The 21,854-nt window shown below is 39.3% G+C and overlaps 1 protein-coding gene across 2 annotated transcripts in view; it reads left to right on the forward strand.

Moving 5' to 3' along the window:
* The window catches only part of ECHDC1 (ethylmalonyl-CoA decarboxylase 1), a 51,261-nt gene that overhangs the window by 23,172 nt on the left and 6,235 nt on the right, over positions 1 to 21,854 (forward strand). The window lies entirely within an intron of this gene.

Raw genomic sequence — 21,854 nt, forward strand, 5'->3', positions numbered from 1 at the left:
AGGAGGCTACTAAACCATATATAAGGGTCCGTACAGGCTACATAATGGTTATTGTCTTTCATTCTCTAAGAGGACCAAAATGACATCACTGTTGAGGTCAGTGTATAGTGTGTCTGACTGTGACTGATCAGTCAATATGAGCTTGGAACACTTCACCACAAGTCAGGCACAAATAGTCTATATGAACATTTGGAGTGGAGATGTCTCCCAATTTGCACATCTCATGTTTCTTTTGAGCTACTACAATTCTGCTTTGCTCATTGAGCCCAGCACCTTCTCTGATGGGGGTATGCCATGCTGTGTGCTTCTGTGCCAATGTCTCCCATGTCAAGCAACCAATTCCAGAGTTCTTCAGAGTGACCTTAACATTGTTTCTTCTGACCACCATGTGAGTGCCTTCCTTGCATGAGTTCTCCATAAAATAGTCTTTTAGGCAAACGTATATTTGGCATTCACACAATGTGGCCAGCTCATTGGAGTTGTGCTGTCTGCAGTAGTTTGAATGCTTGGCAGTTTAGCTGAGAAAAGATTGCTAAGTGATCTTCAGAATCTTCCTGAGACAATTCAGATGGAAGCAGTTCAGCTTCCTGGCATGGTATTGTCAATGTTTCACAAGCATATAACAACAAGTCAGCATGTCTCTGTAGACTTTCAGTTTAGTAGGCAGTCTAATATCTTTTCTCTCCCACACTTTCCTTTGGATCCTTACAAACACTGAGCTAGCAATGGCAATGCATGTGTCAACCTCATCATCTAGATGTGCATCCCTAGAAAGTTGTGTTGGTAAGCAAAATGGGCTCCTAGCACTTAGTTCAACCAAGTCCCCTGGAAGAGTTTGGCCTTTGTTTCCTTGATTAGATTTGGGTGTCCTTGGTGCCTCCTTGCCTCAGGGGACGGCCTAGTTTATACATGAGTTTGAGTGACATGTTTGGGACATCAGAGGCTTTTAGACCACGTGGGTTCAAGTCGCCTCTTTGTGACGATTCTAGGTCACGTGGGTGAGTTGCATGTGTGACTCATCCTTGACCCTGAAAAAGATATAAAACCAGGGATTGGCTTTCTCTTTTTTGGAGCTCTTTCCCACAGCAGTGGTGGCGTGAGTGACTCTGGGCCAGCCATCGTTATGAGCTCCCAGGCTGAACCTAGAAGTTGATAACTATGAATCTGTTTTTGGTCTGTCGATGTTTGTAATTTGTTTAGGGCTCTCACTCGAGGTGGCGCTGATGTGGAGACTCTGGGCAGCTGTAGCTAAGAGCCCTCCAGCTTGTAAACCCGGATGCTGAGACTTTGTTAAACTCTGGTAACTATATATTGGGATTTGAATCAGACAAGGTCTGTCTGTTGATGTTTGTACTTTGTTTGTATTTTGCTCCAAAGTCCAGGGTGCTGGTTTTTTCCCCTGAACTAAGTGAATGATATTTGTATGCTGAATTAAAATAAACTTGTCAACCCCTTAACGTTGCTTTCCTTACTAAAACAGATCAAAAGAACCTGTGCTTTTGCAGCACGCTGGTAGTGTTCTTGTTGTTGGGCTTGTGTTGGTCTTTCACCCCCACAAGAGGTGCTAGCTGGATTGTTGAAACAAAAGTATACTGCCAAAGTAAGTGAACTTACCACAGTATTCATCCATTTGCTGTAATGGATGGTTCCATGTTTGGATGTATGGTGCTGGCTGGTAGAGAACCTGTATTTTTTTGGTGTTAATTGTTAGGCCAAAATTAGAATAAGCAGCAGAGAATCGATTTGTTGCATCTTAGTTTCAGAGTTTGCACTGAGTGCACAATCATCTACAAACAAAAAAATTCACGTACCAATTTTCCCTTCACTTTAGGCTAGGCTTGTAGGCTTTTTGAGTTAAATAATTTACCCTCAATACAGTAGCTGACTTTGATGTCATCATCATTAAATGCTTCTGACAACATTGCTGAAAACATCATGCTAAAAAGCATGTTAGCAAGCATACAGCCCTGCTTCACTCCATTAATGACTGGGAAAGTGTGAGAGCATCATCCTTTATCCAGAACCCTTGCAAGCATGCCATCATAAAACTGGTATACAATACTGATGAACTTTTCTAGGCAACCAAATTTTAACATAATCTTCTACAAGCCTTCATGACTAACAGTATCAAAGGCTTGGTCAGATTGACAAACACTGTGTACAGACCTCTGTTGTGCTCCTGGCATTTCTCATGGAGTTGTTGGGCAGCAAACACCATATCAACCATTCCTTAGCCCTTTCTGAAGCCACACTGGCTCTCAGGTAGATGACTATCTTCCAGGTGAAGGACCAACCTATTAAGAAGGACTCTGGCAAGAATCTTACTGGCAGTGACTAAGAGAGAAACTCCCCTGTTCTTGTCATAGGACAACCTATTTTTTTCTTTATAGAGATGGACAGTGGAGGCATCCTTGATCTCCTGGGAGATAACCTCCTCTTGCCATATAACCTAGAAGAATTTAGTCAGCTTTTGTGTGAGCAGTGGACCCCCTTCCTTGTAAATCTCAGCTAGAATGGAATCAGCATCAGGTACTTGTTCATACAGGAGGAGCCTAATGGCATTCAAAACCTCTTTTTCAGTTGGAAGTTTGGCTAGAGAAGGGATTGACTTCAATGTGAGGTATACAGTCAGTGACTTCAGCATCGATTGATGACGGTCTGTTGAGAGTACTATGGACATGTTCAGCCTGTCTCTTTAGGGGATCATATCCTTATTACTGATTGGTGTGGCTTAATCAGTGCTTACTTAGTTGAGATGCATCATACATAAATCATAGGCCCACAAATAGCCTTTAGGGCATCATAGAAGCACTTTGGGTTGTTACTATCAGTGTAAAACTGAATTTCATCTGCCTTCTTACTGAGCCAAGAATCCTTCTGTGGTCTAGGAGAGCTTTGCCAGACAATGTCATCTTGATAGTCTTGCAGTCCATTAGGTCATTCCAGTCCCTATCATTTGCCTTCCAGTGGCTGCTTGTATACTATTCCATCTATTACTGCAGGTTGACCCTTTGTATTCAGGAAATGCATACTTGTTTGGAACCAAAATCTTGTTTCAGATACCTACCCCTGGGACAGCGAGGTAGCATAGTAATAGAGCACTGGTCTTGGAGTCAGAGGACCTGGGTTCAAATCCTGCCTCAGACACTTGACACTTACTAGCTGTGTGACCTTGGACAAATCACTTAACCTCAATTGCCTTGCCTTCCCACCTTCAAAAAAAAAACCCAAATACCTACCCACATTTCTTTAGGCAATGGATGAGCTCACTGTTTCCCAACACATCCTACAGGGAGAAAACAGAGTCCTACAGACACAGGCAAGGAACTCAAAGAAGAATAATAGTGTTAGCTCACGTGTCTGTGATACTTTATAATTAAAAAAACACTTCCATCATAATAAGTCTATAGGATAGGCAATACAAGTATTATTGTCCCAGTTTTACAGATGAGGAAAATGAGGTTAAGAGAAGTTACTAGTTTTGCTCACTGTCATAGAGCTAGTGTCAGAACTAATTACTCTTAAGCCCACTATTCTTTCCAAGATATCATAAACAGGGTTTGGGGGCCCCAGGAGCTTCTGCCTAGGCCACAGCTGTGATTGTTTCTGGAGCTTCTGCCCAGCAGACTAAGTGCCTCAAGGTAAGAGACTCCTTATCAATTTCTTCCTCAGATAGGTAACACCATTCTATAAGAACAGCCCCTTCCCACCTTTTTTTTTAAAGCTACTCTGAGTCTGTGGTAAAGTCAATTTATTAGGATCTTCTAGACCCTCCCCCCCCCCAGGGTAGAAACCACTAACTAAGGATCCAGAAGGATCCAAATGGTGGCATCTTGGATTGTGATAGCTTTTTCTGTCTTCTGGTCTAGTCTATGGTTCAGAAATGAACACACACTAGACATCCAGTCCCATGTAGCACTGAGTAATCTTTGCTATTGTTAGAAGTAGTCATGACCTTGCCTAACATAATATATATGTAACTTTAGTTTGAAGATTAGCTGGTATCCGGGATGGAGGTCGGCTACTGGCCTTTATATCCTTGGCCCCAAGTACCAGCTGTGTCCTTGCTTATCCCTGGGAAAGGTAGAGAACTTATTCTGTTAGAGGAAGCCTCATTTTGGCTCACATTGGCTAAGAAAACTCAATGGCAAACCATCTGTAACTGTATTATTTACAAGCAAGCCACTAAAACAGTGGCTACCCAGTAAAATTCACATTAGGCCTAAAGGAGAAATTTACTGGCTCCATGGTGACAGGAACATCAGGATAATAGTTAGTCCCCCTTGTGGTCTACCTGATCCATGATCTCATCCTTAGCATCTGTAACTATCAAATCCTCACACTGTGCCAGATTCACACCCAAGTCACACTTCACACTCATGCTATTGGGGACACAAAGATTTTAGGGAAGCTGGGTCAATTTGTAGAAGTTACAGGCAGGAAAACAGTAATATTTTAGATCAGGAGTGTTAGATAATACACAGGAGGCACTGGAGGCTTCAGACTCCAGCCTCTAACAGGTTCATTCTTGATCTGGTCAGACAGGAAAGAGAGCTTCAAAGGGGTTAATAATAAGCTTTATTCTAGTATAGTCTTCTCTAACACAGTATTGCTGATAACGGAAGCACCACAAACTCCTACAGTATTCCCTAATCACCCTTCTTGAAGGGGCTGGCGAGAAGAGGAAGCAACTACCCCTACATCTCGATGGGGTCAATAGAGACAGGCACAACTTGTGCATCCCCTAAATGCCCTCAAGCCTCAATGGGGGCTGGTTGAGGCAAACACAGATTCCCCCCTCCCAAGCCTCGATGGGGGCTGATCAAGACATACAGCATTCCAGCTTGTGCATTCAACCATAAAGGTTCCCCAACTCGCTGACCAATGCCCACCTGTTTTTATAGGGCATCAGACAAAGAAGACATATTGCCATCAATAACCTCCCAAGTTTACATCACCTCATCCCTATATCTCGCTGTGCAGTTGCAGTGGATATTTACAGTTTCAGCACACACGTTTATGTTATTTCTCTTTGTATAATGCTGCGCAAGCTTGGTGGAGATGTTTTGAACCATAAGCCTAGGAACTCATATCTGATACCTGGGAAACAGAGATTATTATGGTCACAGATCCTGGGAAACTGAACTCTAAGAAATAATAACCAAAATCCACTTTACACACACTAGAAACCACCTTACTTACACTAAAATTCACCTTACTGACAAGGAGAAAAGAATTTCTTTTAGTTATTGAGGCAGAAACCTTTCCCAGGTGTGTGACCTTGTTGTGCCTCAGTTTTATCGGGGGGAAGGTAACATTTCTTCTAGGAACTTAGAGGCAGAATGGTGTAGTGGTAAGAGTCATGGGCTTTGGAATCTAAAGGCCTGTGTTTGAGCCCTGACCATAATGCTTTTTAATTGTAACTGTGGCCAAGTCATTGGGGTTCAGTTTCTTTATCTATAAATTGGGATAATAATACTTGTTCTAGCTAGTGCACAGAATTGTTATGAGAAAACACTTTGTAAACCTTAAGTGCACTACAAAAGCTGAGCTTTTATCTCCTGAAGTGGCAATTGAGATAATCTAAAACATAGGGTGGTAGTGTATGGAGGGAGGTGAGGGACAGAGGAAAGTATTATATATTTTCAAAATAATGTTATGTTATTTTAACCAAAGGTCTATTTTCCAGCTTAAAACCTTCATTTTAACAATAGTTTTTAGTATTTTAGCTTTTGTGCATATTCAGATTTCATAAAATCAGTACAGTTGTATACATTATTTTGAATGTAAATCACATGACCATTACAAAACAGGGTATTGTACTATATACATTTTGAAAAATATAACAATTCCTCTTTTAGATGTACTTATTTTACATAAGGATCTAAGCTCCCTTTTTTTCTCCTTTTAATCAGAGGAGGCTGTGTGGAATATAGTACTTCTTATCATGTAAAGTACACACTTACTGCTTGGCAGCCTTGCCCTGTGATGGGGGAAAGAGCTTAGTTGCAGAGGACAGACCAAATCTAATAGACCAGATCTGCAGGACATATCATCAGTGTTCAGACATAAACATTTCCATATACAAAGGTGCCCAAAATACATAGAAGAGAGGTAATGTGGCATGGTGGATTAAAAGCTATCCTCAGCGACAGGAAGACCTGCATTCACTTTCTGTGTCTGACACATACTGGCTGTGTGACCCTGGGCAAATCACTTACTACTTCAGTGCCCTAGGCAGCTTTGTAAAGCCAAGTTACATAAAAGGGGCTGACTCACATTCATATTGGGAGTTTCTTTACCTGAGCGTTCCTTATACCAGTGAAATCATAGGTCCCATCCCTATTCCTATTAAATTTAATATGATACTGCCAACATTACCCTACTTGTCTGTGTCCCCATTTTAACTTACTAATTGTTCTCTTCTGTGTTTTTTGAATGTTTCATTGATACTTTTTCTTTCTTCATATCACCATCTCACAAATAAGTGAAATAATAATAATAGTACTCCCTTGTAACAAAAGTAATCAAGCAAAATAAATTTGTGTTGTAATGTTTGTACCTGAAAACATATATCTCATTCTGTATATCACCTTTCCACCAAGTAGGAGGCATTTTTCATCATCAGTCTCCTAGAGTCATGAATGGTCATTACATTAATCAGAGGTTTTAGGTCTTTCGAGGTTGATTTCCATTATGATATTGTGGTCTTTGCATACATAATTGTTCTACTTCTGCCCCCTTCAATTTGCATCAATTCATAAAAATATTCCCAGATTTCTCTGAATTCTCCTTTTTTTAATATGTATAATAATATTATATTACATAATAATAATAGCATTGCTTTATGGCTTGCATAGTGCTTTATATATGTTAACTCATTTGAGCCTCGCAACATCCCTGTGAGGTAAGTGCTATTACTATCATGCCCTCCCCCTTTTTTTTTAAAGATTGAAGAAACTGGAGATGTGAGAGATTAAGTGATTTGCTCAGGGTAACACAACAAAACTACATGAGTGTCTGAGGCAGATTTTTAACTTAAGTCTTCTTGGCTCCAGGTCGAACAGTCATTCTGTTATATCACCTAGCTGCCAATACATTTGCTGTATTTTGTTCAGTAATTTGTTCAGCATTTCCTGGGTTGATGGATACCTCCCTTCGTTTCTAGGGCTTTGCTACAACAAAGTGCTGCTATAAATGTTGTACATATGCATCTTTTTCCTCTTTCTTTGATCTCTTTACAATGTTTACCTAGTAGTGGTATCATTGGGTCAAAGAATTTGTTCACGTTAGTGGTCTGGGGGGTATATGTCTAAGTTATTGTATAGAATGATTGCACCAATTCACAGCTCCACCAACTAACTATGCATTGGTGTGCAGGTCTTCCTTCAACAACCACATTTCTCTTTTTTTCCAATGTTAGCCAGTCTGGTGGGTGTGACATGTGACATTAGAGTTGTTCTGGTTTGCATTTCTCTTGTTATTAGTGCTTATTGATATCTTGGGTTTCTTCCTCTGAAAATTGCCTATTTATATCCTTTTACCACCTATCTACTGGCATTTTCATGTGTTATTGATGAAAACACCTTAAAAATGTCAGTAATAGTTATTAGTCAGCAAATGCTAAATAGTGCAGGGGCAAGTACATCCTCCACCTATCTTCCTGGCTAGTCCATGGGTCATGCTGTTTAGTAGTACCAATATCCTAACTGTCATTTAGAATCTAGAATCTTCCTTTTTTCATGTTCTCCCTATACCTGATGTGAATGAAGGCTTTTTACTGAAATTGTTGCAAGAATTCTGGAGGATATACAAGCTTTAGGAAAGATGTGGAATATTTAGTAAATTTTCCGGGCCCTAGCTAGCAATTTCATATATGGGAGGCTGATTTATAATAAAGCGTTCTAAGCAGCCTTTATTAAGGGACATGAAGTCTTATTGGTATGGTTTCCTAATTCCAACGTAGGAATCATTCACTGTGTTACTGGGTTTGCATGGATGAACCAAAGCTTTTGCTATACCATGTATAGAAGGCAGAGACTCAGGGCATAACTCATATGTGACCTGGAACAGAGATCACCTGAATGTTTCATATTGTTGTATTCAGATTTGACCATGGGAAAATACTGTGCCCAGTCTTAACTGATATATAACATTGTAGCATAGGCTCATTTCTTGGTCAAGCTTTTCTGTTTTGTTGCAATTAGCTTGCGATGTGGTGTGGTTTTATAGTGGACAATTGAAATACCAATTTCTTCTAGAGGCCACTAAAGAACTTCAGTGCAAAATGTACTTTCTTCCCCAATAATGGATGACATTTGTGTAGCACTTAAATCATTGCAAAATTATTTATATACATTATTTCATATGATCTACACAGGCAGATCTATTGTATCTAGCACAACACCCATAAGGGGAAAGGTTCTGAAAATACTTAGAAACACAGAGTTGGAGAAGAGGTAGAAGGTGGTAGAGCTGCTTAAAAAGAATGAAGAGTCTCTGAAAAGAACTCTAGCAGGAATAGAACAGTCTCTGAAGAAAACATTTAGCCAAGTAACCAAATCAGTTGACCTCTACTGCTGCATAAATGATAGGATCAAACAGCACTCAAAGAGCCAAGAAGAAATGCAAAGAGGTGAACTTTGGGAAGTACCCTCCCTCCCCAGCCTGAGTGGGCAAGGGTCCCACCACTGCCAAGCCTTTTGGTTTGTTCCATGAAAGAAAAGGCCTTCTGAAGAAACAGCCTCTGCTTCTCTACTTCTGTCCTTCTTTTACAGCAAATTAGAAGTTTTCCATAAAGGAACCCTAAGTACTTGGTTAGGAAGAAGGATAATGGAAAGTTTGTTGTTTTTCAAACTTTTGATGCCCAAGTTAACGAACCCACAGAAGCCTATATTTAAGACCAAACCATGCTCAAGTCCCATACCACACCATACAGTGCCTTTTAAATGCTAAATTCTAATGCAGCGAACAGTGGACATGTGCCCATCTCCTTTGATTCCTGGGACAAAGAGTAGAAATTGCGGAAGGAAAAGAAAACAAAAGAGCTACTGAAAGAAGAGGTGCCTAACTAAAGTCAAGGCACAGTCCCTCATTCACCTTGACAATATCAGAATGCCAGAGATGAAGGTGAAGAATCACCAAAGGACAGAATAAAGAGGAGCTCCTAAAGTTCAGCTGGATGAAGTAATTCAAAGAAGACCTAAAGCAGCTTGCTTCTAAGCTCATGCAAACATTGCCATACGTTAGGAACCTTTTTTTTCCTCTCCCCTCTGCTCCCCCAAGAAAGCAAACAAATAGACAACTCCAGAAGACCTTTCTGGAATTTTAGAATTTTGGTCGAAATTCAGAAAGCTGAAAAACCTGAGGGGCCTGGACAGTGGGAAGAAGAGCAGAAAAAAGAAGAATCAGCCAGACTGTTAACAAGAACTGATACATAAAGTGAATCCAATCTGCAAATACCAGAGTGTGATGGTGAAGCCCAGCAAGTACCAGTATCTCCCAAATTTTCTAACAGATTCCTATGTTCAGTCACAGCCTCTTTTGGTTAAATGTGCTTTTTCCTTTTGGGAGGTGTAGATCTACCTCTCTACAAGTTAAGGGGTATGCCTAACTGGAAATATTTCTACAGACTCACTGTGCCTCACTCCTGAAGACTTTAGTTTCATCCAGTTTCTGTAATATGCACAAAAAGCTTTCTATACTGCATTTTGTTAAATCTAGCCAGGTGGTCACTTTGTTTCAACTACCAGTTAACCAATAATGTGGGATCTTAATTCTTCTAATATAATCTGAAGCATAATGTAACCTATTAAGCCCAATCCCTAAAAAAAATATACAATTTCTTATACTAACATGGCTGTGTAACCAAAAGAAGATGGCAGATCTTTCATGAAATCTAGTCTTATTCAGAATCAGTTGTGAGGGAACTGTCAGGAGCTTTCACTGGGGCTTCAGTTTGCTGGTATTTATCACAGCCTTCACATATTGCCAGATGGATGTCATTTGGCTAGTCTGGTCAACACTTGTGAAAACAGATTATTTCTTTCCTCTCCTCCCTGAATGTTCACTATCTCAATTTGACCTATGACTCCTTTACCTTTTCACGGCAATATCATTCATCTAATGAAATAGCGCCGACTCCGCTTGTCTCTGTTAGAATGACTGGTGCGTCCTCTTCCACCAGCCTACCGTTGTTTATGGATAGGAATCGGAAGCAAGGTCCCCTGACACAAGTAATATTAACCTGGACTGATCTTATAACTGCCACCATTACTTGCTTTTGCACTAGAGTTTACTCAGTGAGAGCAACCAAGATCATAAACCCCAACCAATCCAAAAAACAAAACAAAAAATAGAAGCAAATATATTTTGGGAACCATCCCTAACAACATGATGTTGAGAAACAGGAAAAGAAGATCCGTGGCACATACTCCAGCATTACTCCTGCTGTCCCTCCAAGCCTCTTCTGTTCCTTTACTGCACTCACTGGATCTGCTCAGAACTAGTATTGCATTATGCCTTACACTACAGTGCCTACTCACTCTGTCAATATTATGCTCTCCCCATACCAAGGCCAGACTCCATGTCCACTTCACCATGCCATACATCAGCTATCTATTTCTCGGCACTTCAGATCTGTAAACCACTCATACCATTCTCTGACCAACTCTCAGCTCTCAGCAGTGAGTGCTATGGAGATGATTTCCTGCACTATGAATACCATTGTTTTTCCCATTCCATAACATCTCAGTCACCTGACTGCTGAAACTTTACTACATGCCTACACAAACTGTAGTGCGAATATTATCTTTGTTTGCCTCTTCCAGAGGTTTCCCTAGGTCCAATCCCTAGTATATGAGTTACCTAGAAGAAATGGGAGAATGGAAACACCTAACCATACATGGCACTCAGACAGCAGAGATGGTTCTCTAAAACATAGTGAAAATTTGTGTTTGTCAAGGACTCTCATTGGGTAGTAAACTAGAGGCAGCTAAGGTTGTTCAGTGCATAGAACACTGGGCTTGGAAGTCAGAAAGACCTCAGTTCAAATCCTGCCTCAGATTCTTACTAGGTGTGTGACCCTGATAAGATCACTTAATCTCCCTATGCCTCTATTTCCTTATCTGTAAAATGGGGATCACAATAGCATATACCTCTCAGGGTTGTTGTGAGGATCAAACAACATATGTAAAGCAGTTTGCAAACCTTAAAGTGCTATATAAATGCTAGCAATTGAAATCTTAAAGATGATACTTCTATAGTCCCTGTAGTTGTTTTCATACCAGGATCTACCTCCCTGATGCCTCAGAGTCTTTTAGAACTTTCCTTGTTCTAGTTGGCCCCTACTCCTGAGTGAGTAAATATGGCAGGTTCTTCTGTCAATGTCCTCCCCTCAAGTTTCTCTTTCAATTTCTGATTATCTCTGGTCTCTGCACCCCGCCCCCCTTCCCCCTTATTCTCAGTTAAGAATCCCCACCTCATTCTCAGCCACATTTATTTTCTTGTCTTTGTATTGGTGTTTTCCACCTGTGTATGTTATACCTGAAGTGCCAAGTCAAGTGAGTGATTTCAAAATCTGTGCCATGCTCTATTGTCCAGCAAACTGGGTGACCGAGGCCTTTGGTTATGTGCCAGTTACATTGACTCCAGGCTTTCTCACTTTTCCTTGAATGACTTATGGCCTTTTTGGCAAAGATCCAACCTTTCTTCCATTTCTTCAGTCAATCATTTAGTTGTGCTTTTAGGCCCAGAAAAATACTGTGATCCCACATGCTGAGCTAGTAGATGCGTGAGATATCACTTAAACCCCTCCTGAAACCCAGGATCAGCAGTGTTTCCTAATAGCCCCCAGAAGAATGCAACCCATTAATACAATCAATTAATGGTTCATTACCTTGCCTTAATGCTAGTATCAGAGATGCAGGATCCCTCTTTTTTCTTGCATATATCCAGAGATTACAAGGTCCTAAGGCTTGAACCACGGAAGGTTCTCTAACAAGGTACTTTCCTCCTCAGTTAGTGATCCTCTGTAGTCAAGGGCAGTCCTACCTAGTTTTCTGACAAAAAAAAAAGGCTACTCAGACTTGTTCATTTGCAAAGACTGTGTCTTTAAGGCCAATTCACACTGGCCAAGAAAAGCCATTTTCCTTGGCCAAAAATCCAAGGAAAAAAATCCCTTCTCTACGTTTCTGAAAAGTGGTTGAGGAATTTGAGCTCTTGTGGTCAGGGAAGACGCTTATATGGAGATGGAGAAGGAACTATCACAGTCACCTGTACCATCCTTTTCTGAGATAACTGGACTGGCATATTATATAAGAGGCCCACCTCCAGCTATCTTTCCTGATGATGAGGGATTGAGCTCAGGTGTGGAAGACATAGGAAAATGGGCAAATAAAGATGGGCCTTGGGCTGAACTGGTTGACTACTATAGTCAAGATATAGTTTGGAGTCTTAAATTAAATTGTGAGTTAATTTCTAAATCTAATGCTGTCTGTAATCATCAACTTAGGATGGACTTCTTAATTTTGAAGGCACATTAACAGTTCTATAAGGAATTTAAGCATTTAGACTGATCTATACATAGCAGCATTTTATCTCTTAAGCCTCTAGATACTTTAATTGTATAAGATCCTTTTTAATAATTTATTTTTAAAATGGTCATAATTATCTACAAGGCAGCTATTTTTCCAAAGTAATTTCACCATTAAATTTGTAGGTAAATTGATCCTTTCAAGACAGCTATTTCAGCAATATAGTACTTAGTAATATATCATTTTCTTTGTGTTTGAAGTTTATGTTACTGACTTTAAGTAATTCAGAGGAGATGTTTACAAATTCTTTAGTGTACTCATTTTTATGTGAAGCCTCCTCTTAAATTTATTTGTGTGAATGTTGTTACCTAATGAAGGGTATTAAAGATATGCAGTGATGTGTGGAATAATTGAGCTTACATTGACAAAGTCAGGTTCCCACAAATGGAATATAACAACTGATTTTGATGGTAAAAGATTTGCTGTTAGAACAAAAATAGAAAGTTTTATCTGCTGCCATTTTAAAAACTGTATCAGAGATAGAAATATTAGGAGGGAAAGTGCAGCTTATGTGTCATTTCAAAGAAAGGAATAAGGTAAACTCTGGAAACCCAAAGTTGAGGAGCTTGAATTGAGTTCTATAAAAATTCCAAGAAGTTTCGTGAAAAACAAATGGTTTGTGAGCATTTGTAAAGGAAAGCAAAGATTATTACAAGCTAGCATATTCCTTAAGAAAAATACTAACTTCATTTTCTTTTGTCAGGAATACAAGATTGATAGTTCAGGATAATGCTGAAGATATAGTAAATCATAACTTCATGAAAGCATTTGACAAAAGTCATAATTTTTATGGACCTCTTATGAAGATTTAAGAGCTAGATGACAGCATTATTAGATAAATTTTTAACTGTCAAAAAACTCTACCTAAAGAGTGTTAATTAGCCAGTGCAAACTTACTATTCCTCTTTACTGTGATGCATGATCTCTCCACACATGCCCTTCTATTCCGACTGTATTTTGCCAAGCCATCCATGTTCTGGCTACATTCTCCTGCCTTCCTGATGTCAACACCATGGTAAAGGGGTTCTACTCCCTTCCTTTGTTCCCTTATCTTATCACGCGCTCCCACTTTGCCAGATGCCAGTCTTTGATTGCACTTTCCCATTCACCTCCTTCACTCCTACTCACATGCTGTTGAATGGAGCTAGAGGAAGTCTCACAATTGTGCTGACTGCTTGCACTACACATTTGTTATCTGATCTCAGCTGGAGCCTTACTGCAGCAAGGCAAGACTTTTGCTCCTTTTTAATTTTCTATCCCATTTCCCACAGAGTCTGTTCCAAACCATCTTTTCTCTCCTCAAACCCCCAACACTACTCCATTCCTCTACTCTCTCAGCTGAGGTCCTTGCCTCATACTTTACCTTAAAAATCAAGACTATTTTTCCAAATCTCCTTGTCCCTTCTTCCTCATCTCAGAGCTCTGTGACTTCATCCTCCCACCATTTCCTCCTTTTCTTCAGGCTTTGATGAAGAGGTTGCCTTTTCACTAAGGCCAGCTCTTTATGATCCCTTGATCCCATCCCCTTCTGCCTTCTCCAGCAGATTGGCTCCACCATCATCCCCTTCCCACTACCCCCTCTGTCTCCCTCTCTCCTTCCCTCCCTTCCTCCTTTCAGTCTCTTTCTCTCTCTCAATCTCTCTCTTTCTCTCTCTCTCTCTCTCTCTCTCTCTCTCTCTCTCTCTCTCTCTCTCTCTCTCTCTCTGTCTCTGTCTCTTTCTCTCTCTGTCTCTCTCAGTCTCTCTCTTTCAGTCTCTCTCTCTCTCGCTCACTCTCTCTCTCCTTCCCTCTCTCTTCTCCTCCCTCCCCCTGTCTCTCTTTCCCTGGTGAGGACAAAAAACAAAGTTAGGAGTTGCAAGGTAGAGGAAAAGATAGGATGATAAAGGATCAGATAAAGGAATTTCAAAGTTCATGAACGTGGAGGAGGAACACTTGTGAGTGATGGCAGTTTCAAGGATATGACCATTTCTTTGTATAGCTGAGATAGAATGGAGGTATAGTCATGGGAATTGAGTAGATTTGAAGAACTAAGTTAGGTTGAGGGAATATTAACATGTATGTTCATGTTCCCTAGTATGAGGGCAGGAGTTGGAGTGGAGAGATACTGAGCCAGGCACTTAACTCATTAAGGAAGGAAGGAGAATATCCTGGGGGAGTTGCTAGATAATAGCCTCCAGAATCTTGAATGAATCCCAAAGGAGGAGAGGTTACTGACTGGTAGTAGAAAATCTAGAAGTGTCAGTGAGGAGCAAAGAGTAATCCAACTCCCCCACCACAACTTATAGGTTGGGAGTCACGAGTGAAAATGCAACCAGTATGGAAAGGGTGGCCAAGGATGCAGTTTTAACAGAAATAAAAGGTTTAATATGAAAGCAAGTTTGTTAATTATACAGCAGTCACTACAGAGAGTATAGTGAAAGGGTCAGGTTTGGAGAGGGATGAGAGTAAGAGAATTAGCAGTGGTAGATAGTTTTTGTATGACATCCAGGGGTTTGGAATCACTAGGCTGGGGAGAATTTGGGGATGGATGTATGCTAACCATTACAGAATGAGTTGAAGCAGAGGGCTGATGGTGGAGGGAGGTCTGTTGAGGGAGGCAGGTGATTAGACAATTCAAGGTCCTTCCCTCTAAGCCCAATCTTGTAGCAGGTGGTGATCTTTTGTCTTGTGAGGAAGCCCAGGAGGCACACCTCACAGCAAGCAAGGCAGGTAAAAGTATGACCTGGGGAAGTCTAGATAGGAATTAAGAGCTAGTAGTTTGAGGTGGGTCTGATCCATGGGAGGACTTCCAGAACACTGGAGATTTCCCTGGAGTGTTTACTGAGGCCAAGAGCCAAGTGGCCTGTATCCAGGGATGACATGGATTTCCTTTGGGAAGGCTCTGTAGCAAAGACATAAAGAGGCAGGTGGCCTGAAGCAGAGCTCCTTGGGAAGCCTCATTTAATGAAATAGGCTAGACTAGAGGTACATTTAATGATATAGGATAGATATTCTGAGAAAACATATCATTTTAACATGGAGTCTAAAATTTACATTAAGTTATATAAGTTTATCCTCAAATTTTAGTTTTTAGTCCTATAACTGATGTTCTATAGATTCAATTTTTTCTCCTAAATGCAATACTCTACATTAAACTGAAAGGTAACAACATTGCACAGTAAGAAGAATGTTGAAGCTAGTTAAGTTAGGTCCTAGAAATCATAGCCTAAGTTCAATCCCAGCCCTATCAGGTATTTTATAACTTGATGTCATTAACCTTGTTAAGCTTTGATTGCCTTCTCTGTAAAATGAAGATGGTAATACTATGCCCTATTTATCTTTCAGGGTTTTTTATCTTATGAAGCAGTGTATATGGTTTTTTAAATCATAAAACATAAAAATGAGTACAGTGGTGTTATGTTTTTATTTCTGATTCCTAGTACAGTAACATTGAATATTAAATACCAGGGGGTGCTTGATAAATGTTTATTGAATGAATACCTTGCAATGCAATTTCATCTTGTCGATATTGATCTAATACTCCAACCTGTTAAAAATATTCCGGTAACATGATTCTGCTGCTTAGAATATTCTTTTTTTCTGCCAAGCTTTGTGTCAACTGCAGATCTGATTAAGGCATAGTGGCATGTCTTCAATATAGTCATCCAAATTGTTGGTAAAAATGTCCTGTAGTACAAGTCCAACTTTGTATTGACATCGATTGAGATTTGAAATAGGGAGATGTGTTTACCATTGTTATGGAAGATGTCCTATGTAAAATTCAAAGATAGATTCTCCATTAATAGAAGGATCTTCAAATATTCCTACTTGGAGAGGATATTGTACTTATACTGTACTTATTACTGTATTTTTTATGACTCACCCTCCATTAGTTATGCCTTTTGTTATGTTATCATAATTAAAATCTAGAGGACTATAAACTATGAGGGCAAAACTGAAGAAAATGACTATTGACACATTCATTTTGCTTTTAATTCTTTCTCTTTAAAATACTATGTCAATTGGATCCAATTAGTCTGTTTACTGCAGTTATACTCTAGAAGTATGTGTGTGCATGTATGCTTCTGATTAATGTGAAGTACTGCATTTACAAACACAAAAACCTGATAAAGATAGAGGATTTGGATTTTTTTTTTAATCCAGATAACTCCCCAGAAAGGAAATTTCTGCAGTTTATACTTTCAAGGTTCCCTGGGGACTATGTGTGATAAAGTAACTTATCCAAGGTAACATAGCTAGTTTGTGTCAGAGGAAGGCTTGAATCTAGGTCTTCTTGCACCCAAAGCTATCCCTATATCTAATATGCCATGCTGTCTCTCGTAAAAAAATATTAAATCTTTTAAAATTATTTAATTCATAAGGCCCTATTGAGTTCTCTGAAGATTTCCTCTACTTATTTTATCCTCAGCAACAGCCATTATTTTTATTGTGGGGTTTATAAATAGCCTAGTTCCTCTTGATCTTCTGACTCAGATAAATTGGATCAATCTTCAAGGCTGGCTCCCAAATGCACACACATTTGTATGCATGTATAGTGTACACAGTTTTACTGGCCATTTCCAAACCATACACACTCTGGCTATCTTCCTAATTTTTCTCTCACAGGAACCTGGCTTTATCCCTTGGACCCTAGGTTATGACAGGTGAGATTTAAGCTTTCTGCTGCATGAAATCAGGCCTCCACATCACTCTCTGACCATTTTCAAACCATGCTGCCAAACATATGTTCTCCTAATCTTCTACCCTTTATGTGTTCAGGGTTTGTCTTGCTTCTGTTGTATTCTCAGTGCCTAGCACAGTGCCTGGCACATATATAATGAACCATTGAAAATGTTTAATTTATTTATTCATATATGTATATCTGTATACGGTATATGTCTATGTAAAGATTTATCTGCTGCAAAAGAACACCAGAAAGGTTTTCATCTGTAGCATTTTGGCATCTTTTTCAGGCATATGTGCTGGCTTCTTTTTTAGTGTTTAATATGTCTTCCTTGGAGTACAGCCTTGAATTAATGCTGAAAAGCACTTACTTGATTGGCACACTCATCTATTCTGTGCCATCCTATTTCATCAGTAACAAGAGTTGTGAGATAAATTACATGTGAGATATAATTAATGTCCCAAGCCAAAAAGAACAGGGACTTAGAAAATTTTACATTTTCCCAGATACACACAAACACCAGTTGATGATAACCTATTGGATTGATGTATCAGATTTAGGGTAGATCAGACCTGGCATGGCAGTATCCTTATTGAAATGGGTTATGCTGAGTGAGTGTTTTCAATGTAAAATATTCCATGAGGAAATTAATTTTTAGGAAGAAAAGTTGATGCACATACTTTTTAAACTCAGATGATTTATATGAATTGAAAACTAGTATCCCCCAGCTGCTCAGAATCTTGTCCATCACAAGCAACAGACTTCCTTTTATCTGGAAAAATTCAGGTAACCTAAACAAAAAAATGTGACTAATTTGCAACAAGTTGTTTCCCATTTTTTTCAGTCATGCCTACTTTAGCATATTCAGGATATCATACAACTGATGACACAGTTAGCCCTTGTGGTAGAAATATAGTTTATGTCTGTAATTTGACTTGCATATTCTAAAGTAATTATCAATGAAAAATGTCAAGATTCTTTTGCAGTTTTGCAATATCCTTAAATTTTGTAATCAGCATTTTTATTTTTTTTTCAACTTTCAATGAGATATATTTTTAAAAATATTAGCCAGTTTCTGCAAAAACTAAGTTGCTGGTAAAAGGCAAAGGCTCACCTCTTAAGAGATATTTTAAGCTTTTTTAAGAATGTGATTTCTGAGGCTGGAGTCCAACCCAGGAGATTTGGAAGGTACTTAGATCATTTAGTGCTCATAATTGCATAAAAGAGAGCTTGTCTTGACGTGTATCTTAACATCAATAAAATCATAGCTCTCCAGTGAACTTTTTCTTTAGTTCAGTCCCTTTGTGACCACAATAAGGTCTCCTAAGTATGTCCAGTTCTGCTGAATAAAAATACAATTTTATGACTCCAAAATTTAACCCTTAATAGAATAAGTGCAACTAAAAAAATAAGGTAATGTTATAGTTAACATTTTAAGAATTGCCAATAAAAAGAATTGATGTGCTTTGAATTTTCCTACCACAGATATGTCAAAGATTATAGCTGTTTTTCAAGAAGCAATGAACATACTTCTTATAAACATTTTCCCAATGAGGCAGGTGTGGTACTTGCTCATTTTTATACAAAGAGAGAGTTCCAGGAGCATGGCTTTCTAAATCCCAGAAACATATTTATGGCTTTCTAACAAATTTAATTTTCTAAGCTGGTGCTGATCTACATATATTCAATATTTTTACTTAAGTGATCAGTTTTCAGTTAGAAGATATTCTACCCCCTTCATGCTTCCTTACTCTCATCCATATCCTGAAGAAGTTGCTGATGGTGATAATGATGTTATATTCCATTTAAACAAAATATTTTTAAAAATTAGTCAATTATATTTATTCCATTTTGCATTCTAAACATACACAGAGAGAAAAAAGTGGCTGAATTTTAGAGGAAATGTCTGTCTCCAATTCAGCTCAAAGTGCATACTTTGTGTAAGGCACTGTGATAGATGCTAGGGATACAAAGTAAAAAAAGCCACTGACCTCAAGCTTACATTCATTTGTCTTTGGTGGTGGTGGTGGAGGTGGAAGAGAATAAACATAAAAATAAGTAAATATATATGTAATTATTTGAAGAGGGAGAAAGGAAGAGAAATCAAGGAAGACTTCCCATAGGAGGTGGCAAATGAACTGAGCCTTGAAGGAAACCAGGGATCCCAGGAGGCTGAGATGTAGAATGCATTCCAGACACATAGCCTTTTTAAGGCATAGAGTTGGGAGACAGAAAGGCAGGTTGGAGACAGCAAGGCACAGTTAAAAGTGCTAGATTTGGCATTAGAGACCCAAGTTCAAATGATCTGGCGTAAATAATGTAATTTCTGTGGGTCTTAGTTTCCTCATCTGTAGAATAAGGGTGTTGGGCTTTCTGACTTCTGAGATACCAGCTTTAAATATTTTATGATTTTTGGTAGACCAATTTGACTGGAAATAGTATGTTAAAAAATGCGAAATAATACAAGAAAAGGAAGCTGCAGTTGGATTGTGAAGTGCTTTACATGACAAACCAAGGAATTTAATCATAAAGGCAACAGGGAGTCATTGAATTTTTTGAGCAGAGGAGTGGCATGGCCAGCCTTATGCTTCAGGAAGATTATCGTGACAGTTGGGATAGAGAATAGATTGACAGAATAGAGAGTAGAAGCTGGGACTCAAAAGGAGAGGTTATAGTGTTATGGTGAGCTTTTTTTTAAAGTGAAGTTATTATGGTTTAAGGTGAGCTTTTTTTACTGTGAAGGCTTGAACTACGGTGGTGGCCATTTAAATGTAGAGGATAGGAAATATGTTGATGCTGTCAACTGCTAAGACTTGTCAAACGGTTTGATAAAGGTGTGAAGAAGAGGTAAAAGCTCAGGAGTTGCTTAAGGGACAGCTAGTTGAAGGTTTCAAGTAGACAGTCGGTGACATGGGACAAGAGTTCGAGAAAAAGATTAGGGCTAGGTATATATAGATTTGGGAATCATCTGCATAGTGATAATTTAACCCATGGGAGAAAAGAGAGAAGGGGGAAGCCTAGGACAGAGCATTGAGTAACACCTATGTTTAGGAGGCAGCACATGGATGATGATCTAGCAAAGGAGACTGAAAAGGATCAGTTAGGTAGAAGAAAAAGGGGAATACCCAGGTAGGAAAAACTATTCAGGAAGATAGGGTGATCCAGAGTGTCAAATGCTACATTGAGATTGAGAATAATGAATGGGAAAAGGGCATCGGATTTAGCAGTTAAGAGATTGATGGTAATCTGGTAGAAACTGGTTTCTATTGCATGGTAAGATCAGAAGCCAGACTACAAGGAACTAAAAATTGTTTAAGAAATGAAGTGAGGGCATCAAGCAGAGATAACTTTTTCTGGGATTTTGGTTGCAAAAAGGATGAGATACAGGATGATAGTGTAACTTGAGGGGATAATAGGGTCAAGTGAATTTTTTTTAAGATGTAACAAACCTGGGCATATTCATAAACAAGGAAGAAGCCAGTAGATAGATTGAAGATTGGGTAATGAGGAGGGAGCAGGCCCTTGGAGAAGACAAGATCAAGAACACAAGTAGAGTTGGCCTTGGCAAGAAGGGGGCAACCTTTTTGTTAGAGTCTATCTAGGGCAAAAGAGGAGAAAACAGAAGAAATGTGGGGACTTGTGATGGGGAATGGGGAGAGGAGGAAGTACACAACGGATAGTATCTTTTCTCAGCAAAGTAAGGGGTATACATTCTCAGCTAAGAGGGAGGGAGATGGGAGATGAGGTTTGCAGCAGCCACAGTGGGGGAGTGCAACAATCAAGAAAACGAAACGATTGCTCTGCAGCATTACGGGGTCCAGTCAAAATTAGATGACATACATGTTTAGTTAGTGGCATTCAGCACATACATAAGAATACAGAAGGCGGACGGTGGGAGTAATCCAGGGCAGGATTTAGGAAGGCATGCACAGCAATAGAACATAAGGACAAGCAATTTAGGAATGGAGGACAGTATATACACTAGTTAACTATAGGATCAAGATGACAGAGAAGAAAGTGGGGTCAGAGCAAGAGGTAGGATAAAGATGCAGAGTGGGTTTAGGAGGAAGGAGGTACAAGGAGAGATGGAAAAATAGAAGCATTTGGTTGGAGAAATTTCAGAGTTCTAGGACCAGGGAGCTATAGAGGTTTATGATGAGGCCAGTATGAACTGCCCTTTGTGTGGCTGAGGTAGAATGAAAGTGTAGGTTGTGAGCATTGAGGAGGTTCATAAACGGACTTCTAGGTGTAACTTCCCAGCTATTTTGGAAATCTATTTTGGAAATCTCACCTTGAGGACTTAGTGTGAAATACTAAGGTCATGCTACTGTTGCAAAATGCACTAAATTAGACTTGAAAATAAGCAAACTTTCAACACCCCTTCACCACCCAAACCACCTAAAAACAAAACTAAAAATATCTCATAAATCTTCACTAATAATTAATCACAACTCTTCTGCTAGGATGAGATGGAACCTTGAGGGAGATATGGAAGTCTTATCAAGGTATTTGTGAGTAGGGAATTGTAGAAAAGGTTTTTTTTGGAGATGCATTAGACCTTTATCTTGATAATCTCTTTTGTAGGAAATGTAGTGGTA

The sequence above is a fragment of the Trichosurus vulpecula genome, chromosome 7 (genome assembly GCF_011100635.1).
Source record: "Trichosurus vulpecula isolate mTriVul1 chromosome 7, mTriVul1.pri, whole genome shotgun sequence".
NCBI lineage: Eukaryota > Metazoa > Chordata > Mammalia > Diprotodontia > Phalangeridae > Trichosurus > Trichosurus vulpecula.